This window comes from Atractosteus spatula, chromosome 2 (assembly GCF_055471065.1).
Source record: "Atractosteus spatula isolate fAtrSpa1 chromosome 2, fAtrSpa1.hap1, whole genome shotgun sequence".
In the NCBI taxonomy this organism is placed as follows: Eukaryota; Metazoa; Chordata; class Actinopteri; order Semionotiformes; family Lepisosteidae; genus Atractosteus; species Atractosteus spatula.
In genome coordinates, this window is record NC_142707.1 from 71,642,614 (window position 1) to 71,659,017 (window position 16,404).

The window sequence follows — 16,404 nt, forward strand, 5'->3', positions numbered from 1 at the left end:
ATTGGAGTCGACCAGGGTATCCTCTGAATGCTACACAACATCACTGGGTCTGTGGGTCTGCAGCTCCATATGCTATTAAATTGTCCTGAAACTTGTGGAATGACAGCATGTCTGAAGATCAGATCAAATCCTGAAATGGGCTCTGTGTTTGTACCCTTAAACATGGCACTTCACTCTAACTGCTCCAATAAATGCTTCATCATTATCGTTGTAAATGAGTTTTTGGTTCTCTGTTGACACATCAAGTTAAATGAAAGATTAGATCTGAGCAAAGAAAACAAAAATCAAAAGTCTCCGATAATGCAAGTTTAGTTAAAAAACTTGTCTCCAAGGGTGGAGGAGGGAAGTGTGCCAAGGAGGGCGTTTAGGAGCATCTGGTTGGACCCTATGTGGCGCTGAGGCTGTAGGTAGATAGTGATTGGTGTCCACTTCCCAAAGGAAAAAGGAAAAAGTCATGGTTGAGGTAGAAGAGCTAGGTCAAGTATCACAAGAGTCAGGTCGAGAGTATCCAAATTCAAAACGAGAAGCGAGGCGAAGTCGAGCAAGAGGAAAACAAGATTGGGTAGCCAGAAATCAGGTCGAGTGTAGTATACATGCACCAGAGCCAAGGGTTATTCTCAATAGTGAGTGGGGACTGAGTAGAGTGAGAGGGTATAAATAGGGAAGAGCATGAAGAATGAGGATTGATTAATTAGTGCGTGATTGTCTACAGTGAGAGGTGCTTGTAGGAACGCGGTTTGTGACAAAGTGTATGCAATCTGGGGCTGCAGTGGCAAATCCATAGAGATTAATAAGGATTGATTACAAATTGGGGCATATAAAAAGAAAAAGAAATAGTGATCAATTCCAAACCTTCTGAGAAATAACAAAACTGTTGACTTCAAGAACTAGGTGCTTTAAGAAAGTCTTCACCCCCACTAAACAATTGCAAATATTGTTGTGTTTTATCCAGATTTTTAATGCTTTGAAGTTTTTTTCCTTTGATTCACACAACATATACAACAAAGGAGCAAAAATATTTTTATCGTGGTAACAAAAATTCACGAAAAATGGAAATCCCTTGTTTACCAAAGTATTCACCCCCCCAAATCAGCTTTGCCGTTTTTTTGCCCATTCTTCCTTGGAGATTTCTTCAAGCTCTGTGAAGTGTGATGGAGAGCACTGCAATCTTCAAGCCCTTCCCCAGATTCTCAAAGGAATCTTTGTCTGGGCTATGGCTGGGCATTTCAAGGACATTCACCTTTTTATTCTGAGGTCTGTCCAGTGATCACTGTAGCTGTTTACTTTGGGATGCTGTCCTGTTAGAAGATGAATCTTTGTCCCAGTTTAAGGCCTTTTGCTGACTAAAGCAGGTTATCCTCAAGGATTTTCCTGTATTTGGTTCTTTTAAATAACACATAATAATTTTCCAGAATTTTCATTCCAGCTTGTAAAGACCAGTGACAAAAAATCTCATATAAATGTATTTTTATTTGAGTTTGCGACATTAATTTTCATAGTACTTTCTGAAGGCACTGTACATGTGGTCCTTATTGCAAGCCCAATACCTACAGTATTTACCTGAGCAGGTAAAAAGGGTAAATGGTTGTGACATTTTCGTGTGGGTTATTTGCTCTCGCATTGTTTCATAATCAAAACAAATTGATTTTAGTCTCCATATTGTTGAAATTCACCAAAGTGTTTCATCCACATTACAGCAAAATTAATCATGGTAATGTTCGCCCTAAGTGAAAAGAAAATTAATTTTCGCCGCCAAGCTGATCGTGCTAATAACAGGGTATAAGGCAGAAGAAAATTGGAAATCATTACCTAGCAAACATTATCTATATTATTTTGTACCCACTTTCAATCGCATTGAAATAGAAAATTAAGAAGCAGCCAATGAAGAAGTTTAGCCAGATACCCTGAAGTGTATCTACCTTCAGATAGATTTCTTTAGAGAGCATTAAAGAGGCAATTGGGCATTGATTGCCTCCTAATTTTGTGGAGGGAAAAAATCTTTTCAACTCTCAGTAAAAAGGCCGTCATCGTTCATGCATGTTATTAAAACTGCTGGGCTGAAGTCCTCACTTGAGAGCTATGGGATTTAGATGATGTAATAAAATAAATTATCTGGGATTAAGTAGTAAAATACAACTTTTCTGAATCTACCAGCACTGTTAATGTTAAAACTAAAATATTGTCATTTCAGTTACCAATGGAAACATATTTGTGCCAAGAATGTGAAAGAAAAAATATACTGAAGCAATAGCTAGGGTGCATGCGGTAGACGTACAGTACATGGTAGGTGTACATCAAACACTTTCCTTCCTTTTTTATGAAAACCTGCAGAAGAAAAAAAAATGTTTAAAGCGTTTAGAGCATGCATTTTTCATGTGCTTTAGTGTGAAAACGCAAAGGTAGAACTAGAAAACATGCTGTGAAGTAAATGTTTCATGACTTCAGCTAGTGGTCAATAACACTGTGCCCCAGGTGGTGACTTCACTGCTCTATTTATACGCATTTTCCTTTAGAATAAAGAGCTATGTCTGATAGAACGTGAAAAGCATACTTTTGGGGAGATGATAAGGCAAGATTTAGACCTCATCTGCTCAAACATCTTCCTCTATCCATCAACAGACAGAAGAGTGTGATACACCTGTACATCAGAGAGACAGTGAAGCAAGACCACCCAGAGGAGGCAGAAGAGAAGTGGAATCTGCAAGGAAATGTGGGATGCAGCTTTCAGGAGATAGATGTCAAGAGACAGAAAAAAGTAGATTCAATGGAATTTGGTTGCGGTTTGCTTGAGGAATTTCTCCTAATTTCCTCAAATATTCAAAAAGGCTGATTCAAAGAAAAATAACTCAGGATTATGACATATATAGTTAATTGGATTTGTTCTTTCAGTTTTCCTTTATTGAAAAACCACTGTAAAACATAGTTTGGATCACATAATAATACTGTATAACAAAGAAGTTCAAGTAGGTAGCTGTGTCAGAATGCGTAGGCTGCAAAGGAACAAGTAGAGGTTTATTCCACGGTGAAAATAAAAGAATCACAACGTTTCAGCTGTGGAGTCTCCTTCAGGTGCTTTCTTTTCAGCTTATAGTAAGCCTTTACTTGTTCCTTTGCAGTATAATAAAGAACTACCAACATCCTTACAGGTATCTGAATTGTTTGACAAAAAGCACAGTGGGAGGCTGGCCAGCTTTCTCCACTGAGGAGTTTAATGGCTGTAATGCAAACCTGGTCTAATTAATTTCATATCCCATAAACACATCAAAATCCTTGAAAGAATTAGTACATGAGACAAGTATTGAGGGACAGTACATAAAAAATACGAATTGGCCTTGTAGTTCTGTTCTTGAAAACCCCTGCAAAGGTCAGATCAGCATAATCACAAAAAAATATTGGTTTTGGTTCCCCAACTTAGGCCAAAAACAGTGTTATGTGCTTTTTCTTACTTTCTTTAATGTTAAACATTGCTGACATAATAAAAGAAATAAAGTGCTGAATATGCTGTGTACATGTATAAGAAATTTAACATCAGTATCAGTGTTAAAAAATATTTTTGATTATGCAAAAACCAGAATGAACTGAGGCATACTCTAGAATTAACAGAACATTAAAAGCCAAATTGTTTGATGGCGCGTAGCACTGTTCCTTGAGTGGTCAGCTGTTGTAGCTTTCCCAGTTGTTTTTACATTGCAGAAGATCAGTGCATTTCAAAATTCTCAAGCCTCTGTCTCTTCTGTCTACTAAATCTGTTTTATGTCAAAACTAATTAGCCAGAGATAACAACAGGGGTAAGAAATAGTGGATTGATGATCAGTCTGAGATACAGTGGATGTTCTAAAGACAAGGTAAACAATAAACATGAAGGTGTGCATCCTTAATGAGTTTCCCTAGAAAAAGCTAATTAGAAGAACAATTGTTAATGAACAATTGCTGAAGGGCTAAAGCCATCACTATAATGACAAAATGTGATCCCAAACACATATAATACAGAATAATCATAGATATTCCCACACAAGATGATGTAATGCCTTCTCCACACCTGCTGAATGAACAGAGTATCAGTAGTTACATGTATAATATGAAGAAAACAATTAATTGTATCAGAGTTTCATAAAGTCTATCAGATCTTGGTAAACTAATTTGGTTTCAAAGACTTCCAGATGGCATGATAGCAGCTTGTTGTCTGAATAAATCAGTGAGATGAGCCAATAGCTTCCACAGAATGTTCTACCTTTTTTTAAAATTGAGATATAACTGCGGTACTTACATCCCTCCTCAATAGCGGTATGTCTCATGTCAAGCAAAAGAGGATCTAACTGGGGCCAATATGTCAGACAAAATTCAAAAGGGATTTCACAAAAGCTAGGGGATTTATTGTTTGTCATGTACTGAATCTTCTTATTTAGCTCAGATAGAGACAATAGGTGAGAGCACGGCTGCCTCAGCAGATTAAAGTGAGGGTAAATGAAGGGATATGAGAAACCTACCACATTCCTTCTGATCAAATTGAGCGTCAGAACTGTAAAATTTACAATAACACATGGAACATGAGGAATTTGAATGGGATCTCCCATTAATTCCTCCTGATCAAATCTAATGGAAGGAAAATTCAAGATGTTCATTACTTTGAATTCTCAAAGCTAGTAAGTAGCTGGGACAATTGACATTAAAATATTAATTTTAATTATTAATTAATGTCAAAGCAATTAGTGTAATTCCTTCAAATAAGATCAACTTACAGTGCAGTGACCTCAAAAAATTAAGTTGTTGGGCATGCGCTAGGAAAGCCATGTCAATTTCCAACTCAGCCATCTCCCAGCGATGAGATTTCCTGTGATTCTGAAGCAAACAAGCTAAGATTATATAGAAGCTTGTCACTGTGTAGAGCTCCAAAAAAAGTTTGAAAGCCCCCTAAATTGTTGTATATTCTTGTATAGTTAAACGAAAAACAAAATTAGGCGTTCGTGGGAATCTTAGTAATAGATTAAAATAACCTGACAACACAAAGACAGTAGATATAAAGACAGTATATTTTAATTATTTACAAATTATCATTAACAAAATGTCCCTACAATACATATATTCATGTATAGAAGATTATGAACCCTTAAATTCTGTGACTAGTGGCTGGATTTGTTAAGCAACAGTGACTTCAGTTCGACTTTTCCTGTAACTGTATATATTTTATTATTTATTGTCATACTGCTTGTGTCTCTTGAATCAGCTTTTATGAATTTGGTCCTGTCTTCCTTACAGAACTGCTTCAGGTCGGTGACATTTGAGGACTTCCTTTCATGAACAGTTTGCTTCAGGTTTCAAACCAGGTTTCTCCTCCACAGTTTGCTGATACAAGGCCAAATTCATTGCTCTGTCAATGATGGCAAATTATCTGGGACTTAAGGCAGCAAAGCAGACTCAAATGATGATAAGCCCACCACCATGTTTGATGGTCAAGAAAATGTTTTGTTGGAAGACAGTGTTTGCTTTCACCACACAAAAAAATACTTACTGTGCCCACAAAGTTAAACTTCTCACTCATATGTCCATGGAACGTTATTCTGTTTTCTTGTGGACTATCCAGTTGTTCTTCATTGATCTTGAGACCGAACAGTTGTGTTTCAATGTTCTGTCAACACAACCCATAGTGTGCAAAAGAAGGTTTCGGTTTCATGAGCCGTAGGAAACCTTTTCATGCTAAAGGACATCAGTACAGACATGACAGATTGCATATAAATGAGATGGGTACAAGCTGACTTGGCACAAGAATCTACGAAGTTTTCTTAAACCTTTTAAACCTAAGGGTGGAGAAACCAAAGCAAATTGAACAAGAAGTTACATGGTGAACAAAAACAAATGTAGAACCAAAGGCAAAAAACAATATAAATGATAAATAATAAAAGTGGTCATACCTAAATGGTAGGAGTATTAAAAACAAAGTAGAAGAGAGAGGTGATTCTAAATTAGCAGGAAATTCTGATGTTTTGGGAATCACAGAAACCCAGCCAAATGTGATGGAGGGCAATGTAACATTAGCAGATACTCTCTCTTCCGGGAAGACAGGAAAGACTAAAGAGTGGAAAGTGTATCGCTATCAGTGAAAGAGAGTGTTCTGGTTCAGAGCTTGAGCTAGAGGAATCAAGAATCTCTCCATCTGTGTGGGTCGGACAAATTAAAACCATTCAGAATGGTATGGTATTAGCAGTATACTATAAGCTACCGTAGTCCGTGGACCTGGTCTTCTCTTACCAAAATGGAGGAGACCCCCCCCCCCTTCAGAAATGATCTCCAGGTGATGTCTAAACCTTAACCAGTCTATCTTCTGTAACCGAGTGACCTTCTACTAGGGGGACTGAACCAGAGACTGATGTAAACCAGGCATTATCGCAACAAATGTTGAAATAACATTATCTTTCTGAAATATTCACTTTCACATACAGTGAGCTGATGTCCCTAGATGATCATCCCCTGACCCAAATATAAAAAGCAAAGAATTCCCATGCTATACAATTAAAAACCATTTTCTTTTGTTCTCCGCAAAACAGGAGGCCGTCACATGCAAATGCTGATTAACAGATCCCACTGACTTTTTTTTCCAATGAGATTTCTGTATCATTCCAATATCTACTGTGCTTATTCTGTGCCATGGTTCACCAGAACTTGGCTCCAACACTTCTCAGTCTTAGACTGTCCATGCTCCAGAAGCTCTAAGCACAATTTAACATGCATTCGCTGGGCAATTTAAAACTGCCTTAAAATTGACCTGAAAAATATTTTAAAAATCGAACAGGACATGGAACCTTGCAATTTGCTGTACTGCTGATGTTCTGAGTATCCTGTCAGAGTAGACTGCAGCTTTGACTAAAACCTCAGCAACAATAGTAACAGTAATCCCTCCTCCTCTGGGGCACTGGGCTTTGGTAAATGGGGTCTGTGGGGTTCCTGTGCTGGTCTGGGATGTGTGTCCCTTGGAGATACCTTTTGTATAATGTCATCTGTTGTATAGGCCATGATAGACACTGCAATTACTAGGTAATAAAAAGGGGAATTATGTGGAATGGCTGTCTTGACTTGCCTGTGGGTGCACTGGTGGTTCTGGAAGACAAAAAGAACCTGTTGTGGGTAAAAAGGTATCCTAGCACCCCTATAATTCCTAGGTGTCTTAGTTGGGTACAAAGCAAAGCCAGTTCCTGCATTTGGGGTCACCAATCCATGACATGAGGGCCACAGCTAGTGGGTTCTATAATAAAAAAATAAATCTTATGGACTTGCTGTCTAAAACATTGGTGGGTTTTTTATTGTTATTACCAGTTTTTAGGTTCATCAGTTCCCTTGGTCAAACTGCAGCTCCGGAATATCTGTTTTTAGCATTTAGTATATGTAATTCCGATGCAAGCAGGGTCATAGATCTTTTCAGATATTTTATGTGATTGCCAGTAAGAAATTCCTGTTGACCGTAAGGGGAAATTCCTGATATATCATCAATAAAAGAAAATTAAATGTTTTATTTTGCAACACAAATTTTATCTTGTGAATATTATTTATTTACTTATTGTTGTTGTTGTTGTTGTTGTTGTTGTTGTTGTTATTAGTATGAATGTGCAATTATTTCTTTAAATAACAGTATCTTCAGTAGTCACAGAAGTACAGTATGTAATGGACTGTGCTTTTAACTACAAAATAGTTTAAGTGCACTAATTTAACACCTCCCCCCTGTTCCTTTACCAAATGAAGATATAACTGAAGATGTAAAGAAACCTATAGGGTCTGCAGCCACTGAAGGCCATGAATGTAAAACCAATGGGTATTTACAAGACCAACTCTGTTTGTTCCATGTGAAGTTCACAGATCAGGTTTTAGGGAATGACCTTTGCATGTTATAAGTTGTTCACTCTTTACCTGAAACAAGATATCCCTTCCATTACTATTGTACTTTAGCAAAATTATAGTGTTATTATTGATGGTTTTCAGCATTAATAACTGCATTATTATTTATAATGGGGGGCATACACTTCTCTTTTATCTGGCATGATCTCAAAGAACCCCAGTCATATTTCATTATAAATTGTATTCCGCTCATTTATAGTAACTCCCCCTGGCTTCAAGCCTAAGTGGGTAAGAGAATGTATGCACTTTTTTGACTTTCCCATTATTTTGTGAAAGGAATGACTGAGATCTTATGAGTGAATTGGATATAAAAGGTATATTGGCATCAGACTTCCTCTTAAAAGCTTTTGAAGAATGTTCAAGAATTTAACTCGTTTCATGTTATGAAAGGCTAGTGCTCTTTTTTTGGTAGTTTCATTCTTTTGTTCTCTTGGTACTTTTCAGTGAAAATATGCAGTACATCATCAGCTATTGTCCTTGTCAAACTTAATTTAGCTAAAAGCTAATATATTGTGCATTCTTATTTTGATTGATTGAGTCTGGTAGTCTGTTAAAGGTTAAGAATGTCTCGACTGAGGAAATTCTTTGTTATTAAAAATACTCATATTGATGGCCATAATAAATGTCTTTTATATACAAAATTGGTAAACACAGCCTAGGATTTGTATTTTGTAATCCATGTTTTTGTTCACTACAGTATGTACAGATGTACAGTAAGATTAGCTTGATACAACTTTATGTATCTTGTGAATAAATTGATATGATCTTGATATAACCAGATCAATATGGCATCTTGGTCTAATACCACTAAAAGCAGATATGGCAATCATCGCCATTAAGCACTCTGATCATTATTCTGTGTTTTGAAGTAGATTGATTTTCATGTTTTGTTTGTATAGTTTTATGCCCCCTTTTCAGCTTTAATTAATTTGCAGTTAATTAAATTTTTGCCTGTCCTATTCCTCTCAATATAATGGAGAAACCCCTAAAGTAGATTAAATATAAACATGCAGTATGTGTATCTATGTACGTAACTGCAAAGAGCAATTTCCCAGTGTTGCGAGCCATAATGAAAACGTGGGTTTACAATTCTTATAAGCAACCAAGCACACAAACACAAATTCCACACTGTGTCCTGTCCAGACATCTTGAATGCAGATCCAAACACACTTCAATTCAATTTCAATTGTTACATACAGTATGTCCTTTGTAGAGTCTAGCTATTAGGGGTATTATATTTATTAAGAAGTAAGGCAATACTCAAAGAAAAAAAGCAAACATAAAGTATATACCAGAACACTGTAATTTTTTTTTTTCATGGGCAGGGAAGCTGGACATAAAAAAACAAATTATATCTGTTAAAGATAATGTTAAGTCAGTTTCTCCCACAGACTAACAATGAACTCCCTTCCACCAAACATCACATATTACACTCAAGTGCAAGAAGACGCCAGCCAAGATGTCTCACGCATGACGGATTCAATCTGTTCTCAGGTTCTCTGAATAATTGAAAGTTCTAGCTCCAGACCATCTGGCAGCTGTGAAGGCCATGGAGAGATTCAAGCAGCCTCTAATAGCTTTTGTGACCAAAGTACCTTGAACAAAGTGTGCTGAATTAACTGAGATATCAGTATCATCAGTATAAAACATTTGATATCTTCTTTCCACCTAGTAATTAAGTAATACTGGCAATGCCAGCACTAGGATTTCTGCAGAGCAACCACAGTATACTGTACCAGTATTTGGCAAGCAGATATTGTTATTTGAGCTCCAGTATTGTTAACGTTGTTAATTCTTTCTTTTGGAACATTTATATTTAATAAAGATATCAGAGACAACTAGTATGGGAATCCACCAAATAACGTATTAATAACTAATCAGTTTTCTTGTTTTCCTAAATTAATAAATCAGGGGACAATCTATCTGAGTGTAGACTAATAAATTAACAGTTTCTACCACCATGTGCACATAACAGCTACGTCTGACAAGATACAAACTTTTTTTCAGATACAGAAGGCATATAAATAAAAAAGAAATGATGTCTTTCTGTATTTGAGAAACCACATTAAGTTCTACTCATATTAAAGGAATACCATTTTCTAAATATAGCACCTTTGCCTTCAATTGTGTTTTTATCATTTCCTATTGAATAAATATTAATGTACTGTGAATTAATATAACCAAGAGAATGGTATTTGTACCATTTGCTACCAACCCGAAGCAGAGCATAATATTATTACATGACTTTTTAAATGGGACTAGTTTATCCTCTTCTTCTCTTCTTGTCTAAAATGATTTGATAATTTTTTTAAACTAAGTTGCATGTGATAAAAGGCAGCTGTGGAGTTAAATTTGCCAGCATTGTTTTCAGCCACTTAACAGTACTGAAAAGCACATGTTCTTGGTTATTTAGACCACCTGAAGTGCCCAAGATCAAATCAAAACAATCCTCATCCAGGTCAAACTTCAGCACTTGGAAAAATGTGAAAATCATGCAAATATATACAGTTAACCTCCCTACAACAATGCCCCATTCTGTTGAATTAGAAATGATGTACCTGCATGTACATACATTTTTCAAAGTGAATATCTACTGTAAATCAAAACGTAGGTACTCAAACAGAGACCTATTAAAAGTTAAATGTCAAAAATCAAAAAAGACTCACATCACTGCAGATGTTCAAAGAAAACACAAAAACACTGCTGCAAACTAAAAACATTTTGTATAAACTAATCCATTCAGCTTGTTTAGCCTGTTTAGTACAGCTTTTAATGCAATAAAAATAAAGGTAACATATATCGCACAAAATTGTAATATCGATTTGTAATTTACAAACCTAAACTAATACCTCAGAAAATGGATGGTTTCAATGATAATTTTCACCCTTCAGCAGTCTTGAAAGGGATATATCGTGAAATAAGAAGAAGAAGAAGAAGAAGAAAAAAACTTTTATTTGAAAACCAATAAGTTAAAATAAGACAAGAACATACAAGACTTGATGTTAGTTTAGATTTAAAGCCAGTCAAAGAGGCTGCGTCTCGAAGAGGCACAAGAAGGACAATCAATACAAACGGATCAGTGACAGAACAAGTACAGTCACTTATAGTCCCACATGTAATGCTACTACAATGAGTACAGGACCAGCATAATCTGAACAGAGCCTACAGGATGTAGTGTATACAGTACATGGGGAAGTGCAGAAATGTATGATGGAGCCACATTACTCAGTGCCTTATACTGGAAATCAGAAACAAAGAACATCTAATGATGATGTGACTTTATCGGCACCCAGTAAAGATCTTAGGAAAGAGATTAGGAATATTATGCTACTGTGACCGTCGCGATTCCGCAACACCTGGGCCTCCAGCGTAATGCAACAGGGAACCAGCCGAGTGAGCTAAAGGAGACCTCCCTCAGCCTAGGCAGCTGAGGTCCCTACTACACGCAGGGAGGGTGATGATGTCACTGTGCCCAAACTAGCTCTGCTACACTACCAGGGACCAGTATGAGTTAGAGGCCTGGCTGCAGTTTTGGACAAATGTCCACTTGCTGAAGAGAGTGTTAGAGAGCCCATAGTTTCAGCAATCAAGCCTTGTAAATGCAAAAGGTTGAAAATATACAAGAGCTACAGTATATGTTTACTTAATTAACTTAAAAACTACTTTAGAAAGCTAGGATACATACTGAACATGTTTCACAAGCCTGGAATAATTTGGACATTTTTAGAGCCAATGATATTTAAAAGCCTGATCCTGGGCTTTTAAATCCGGTGACCTAAAATTATACAAGAAAACCAGGTATAACATCTGGAAAGCCATCTGGGGTCCTAAAAAAGGAAGACAAGAGCCAACTAGAACTGCAGTCTAACACCTCTAATGCTCAGAGTATGTAGAAAGTGTTACAGGCCATCACAGACTTTAAAGGGAAACTGAGTGGAATCACAGATACTAACGCCTCTCTCCCGGACAAGCTTAATGCCTTTTCTACCCGTTTTGAACATGTGAACACAGAATCAGCTTTGCAAGCCCCTGCAGCCCCTGATGACTCTGTGTTCTCTGTCGCTCGGGCTGACACGAGATCTGTCTTTAAACAGGTTAACACTTTCAAAGCAGCCAGGCCAGATGGAATACCTGATCGTGTTCTCAAAGCTTTGTATTTTGCTAGAGCTAACTGATCCAACCTATTGCATCCAGTTATTTCTCCAAGAACATCTGGCTGAAACTGGAAAAATCTAAAGGAATTATAAACATTTGAGTCAAGAGCTGCATCATGGTGTGTTGTCTGCAGCTGAACAAGTAAAATGGAACCTGAAGTTTAATTTCACATCTGAAGAAGGTTCTATAGCCAGAATGCTGTGTTTCCTCTTTCTATTTTCAACATGGAATTGACCTTTACTTGTCCCATAAAAGGACTACTTGTACACTCAGTACTGTATTGTACACCAATGCTTAAACTGTGCAAATGCACCAGTAAAAAATGCATCAAGAATATTCCATTCAATTTTAATAATCATGTCACGAAAAGAAGTCCTTCACTGGAATGGAGCTCTGGGATTAAGTCTGGGTGTCGAACGACTCTGTGTTTGATATGGTTTCAACTCTCACACTGTGCGATTGTTCACGTGCACAGTCAGTCTGTGCCTTTCTTCCCTCACCCCCAGTACAGCCTGCATAACAGAGGATCTGCCATCTGCCCTCAGACAGCAGGTAATGACTCACTCAGAAAGCCTCAGCTTCCTGCTTTTTAAATTGTCACCTGACCAATTATCTTGGGCCAACAGGTCAGGTGATTAAGGGCAGCCAGCATTTTGGGGACTGTGGTCCAGGCAGGGATCTCCATTCTGTCTGGAGTCACTGCCCTCTCTCAGTACTGGCACGATGAGTTATTTACATTGTTTCATTAAATGAAAATATGAATCTTTAACACTTACTCATTGCCAAGTTTGGTTTTTAAGCATGTGGCACTTGATTCATTTTTCACAGTGTTCACTTTACAGTCGTTAGCTAAAGCTAATCCTGTTGATTGTTCTAAAATGCTGCACTTTGCATTTCGTAAGCCCGGTCCAGTTATTCCTGGCACTAGCGGTGGTGGAATACCACTAAAAGAAAAAAATCAAACTCAAAAAGGAACATCATATGTGAACATTTGCATATTGTACAATAATGCTGAAACTACTGTAAATGAAGAATATTAAAGCTTGCTTATCAGCAATAGGTTGTGCTGCACTTCCAGCCTCGTCCTAGCAATTCTTACCATCTGTATTGTCATTTTATTGTGCTTGGATTATGGTTTTGCCTGCACTTACACACGATGCAAACTGTGTATGTAGTAAGTCAACCTAGGCATGGCATCTATTAAAAGTACTATTATTATACTTCATACATTCAGTAACCTCTATAAGCAATACAGGGTTGCAGGGAAGCCGGAGCCTATCTCCCTGACACACCAGAAAACTGGAGAAAAACACAAGGAGAACATACAGACTCCACACAGATACCACTCTGGCTTCTGATTCAAATCCAGAGACAAAAGTGCTAACCGCTGAACCACCCTGTTGATGTCACGCCTGTGTCTTCAAAAAATGATCCTGACATGCTGCTGCTGACGTCGCATGAACTCCAGGCTGTCCATCATCATGACAGTGGTTTGCAATCAGTTTTAAACTACTTGGATACCTCATGGTGTCTTTTACATGAACTTGCTTGCTGCTCCATGCCTGTATAGCAGTGCTCTGCTCACATCTCCTGGATTAAGTCTTGGTGTCAAAAGAAACTCAAATTAATAATATGTTTAATATGGTGATGATGATGATTCATCACGGTTATGAAAATCTTGCCGATTTCTGATTAACGTACTGTAAGTAGTCGAGAAACAAGGGGTACACACTCGCGTTCAGTCCTTTTATAAAATACCGGAATATTCAGTTGTAATATTGTTATTGTGCTGCTTTATTAATAAAAAACAATAATAATAATGTTAGTTCATTTTATCATTGGGTACCATGATAGGCTTTTATTTACAGTAATTGTTGTCTGTGTCTGCTTCTTGCATCTTCTATTTTAGATATTTTATAGATATAAAATCCAGATATACCCACACTTGGAACACCATAGAGTGCCTCCACTTCAATAAATGTACGTTCTTTTTAAAAACGTATTGCTAGAGTAATGAATATGCTAAACCATTACTAGACAATCCAAAATAAATACTCTTTCAACTGTTCACATTAAAAATTACTGCAAACATATAACATTTGATGATAAGAAAAATATTTTTAAAAGGAACATACTTTTATTCTGTGTGTAATATGAACTATCAGGCCTTACATAGCATGGACAACAACTGCAATTCTGTTTCAATCTCCGAGATTGAAATTGAGTCCTGACTGTGCCCCTGGAAGTGCTTTTACTTGGGTGTCACCTTGTATGAAACCACTCACTCTTCAGATGCAGTACATGAACAATGGTAGACACATACACAACCTCCTGTTGGAGAAAATTGATTTATTGCTTGAAATTTATAGCAGCTTTTGCCAACCACTGGCTATCCAGAATCCAGCAGCTCAAGTTGCACATTATATGTGGACATCAAAGTTCACTCTGTCTTAGTCAAGTAATGGAAATGTACAATGTCAAACTCAGGTTTATTGTTATAAACTAAAACAAAACCTTTATATAAACCTGACCTCCTTTTATAACTTGCTGGTGTATTACAACTTTCTTATTCCTATTCCTATTCCTATTCTCATACTGAAGTGATCTGCTCTGCCCCCACATGGACTGTTTCTGTGCCCCTTGCCCTTTACCCTCTGGCTCCCCCTTTCCTGCCTTGTACCCCCCATAAAAGCAGTCAGAAAATGAGTGTGGCGCAGTGTGGGTGAGACAGCACTGGCCCCTGCAGCAGTCCCACCACTCACACCACTCGGGCCTCAGATGCACAACTGGCTCCTCCTGCCAGCAGCTCCAGCCACCAAACCACACAACTGCTACCACCTCGTGGTCCGAGTGGAAGGGATCCCATGCCGGGACCTGGTGAACACAGGGTCCACCTTGCCCATCGTCCATTCTGACCTGTTGCCAACCCACACACTGTTTCAGCCAAGAGTCCTAGAGCTGAGCACTGCGACTGGGGGAGCAGCACCCATCCACGGTCGGACCACTGTGGTGATGGAGGCCAGCCAGCAGTGCTCTCGTGGGCTTGTGCAGGTGGCCTTCATTCAGGTGCTTCCGGTGGATTGACACCTGTGAAGCCCACCCCATCAGACAGCAGCCCAGCGAAGACAGGCTGCCTGAGGAGGCCCCTAGAGGAGATGCTGTGAGCAGGGATAGTAAAAACCTTCAGACTCCCCTGCAAGTCGTCATTAGTCATCGTGCCAAAGAAGGACAGAACATGGAGTTCTCGGTTGACTACCAGCTTCTGAATGCTGTATTGCAGACCACATACCCCTCATTGAAGAAACCCTGGACCACCTCAAGGGGTCGTCCTGGTTTTGATCCATCGACTCGAAGAGTGGGTACTGGCAAGTGGAACTGGCACCAGACGCCTAAGCCAAGACAGCCTTCTCCATAGGGCATGGGTCCTGGCAGTTTAAAATGATGCACTTTGACCTCTGCAATACCCGAGCCACCTTTGAAAGGTTGACGTAGAGAACGTGCCCCCAAGCCAGTGCTTGGTCTACCTGGATGACCTTACGGTGAATGGTGATTCATGCAAGACAGCCCCCCAAGCCCTTTAAGTCATCCTGGAGAAAATAGAGGCGGCAGGACTCAAACTTCACCATCCCAGACTACGAGCTACAGGATACCGACCCAGCATGGAAAGGTAACCAGAATGCAAACCAGGGCTCTAAGAGGTCTGGGACTTGCTGAGCAAGGGTGCACGCCCCACTTGGAGGAAGATGGTCAGATGTCCATCCTCCCTTAAAGCTGACTGGGCTCAGTGATCTGGACTCAGCATCCAGGATGGAGCATTGAAGTGGGGTTGGGTGCACCCTGCTTCAGGAAGGGCGAGGTGCAAGGTGATTGTGCCAGCAGTGCCTAAGGCACAGTTCCACCAGGTGCACTGTGTGGCCTCAGGGGTGGAGCATTTTGGTGTCACAAAGACCCTGAGGCGAGTCCAGCAGGCCTATTACTGAGGGCAGGTCCAACAGGACATCGCAGACTTTTGTCACCACCCAGAAGGGGCCTCTGGACCAATCCTGGGCCGCCCTGCTCGTGGCAATCGGTCCATACTCATGGCCTTGGACCTCTTTACCCTCAGGACAGAGGCTTACACCCTACCAGACCGGAGGAGAATGAGTGCGAGGCCATAAATGGAGGGGTGGGGTTCAGTCGGTTTGGGGTGCCACAAGAACTGCACTTGGACCCAGGCTGGAGTTTGGAGTGTTTCAGTGCATGTGCCAGCGCCTGGGCATTCGAAAGACTAGGACCGCTCTCCTACACCCCCAAGGCAATATGCGTTGAGCAGTTCAACCGTACCCTGGGCACACAGCTGTCCCTGGCTGTTGCACGGCACCGGAG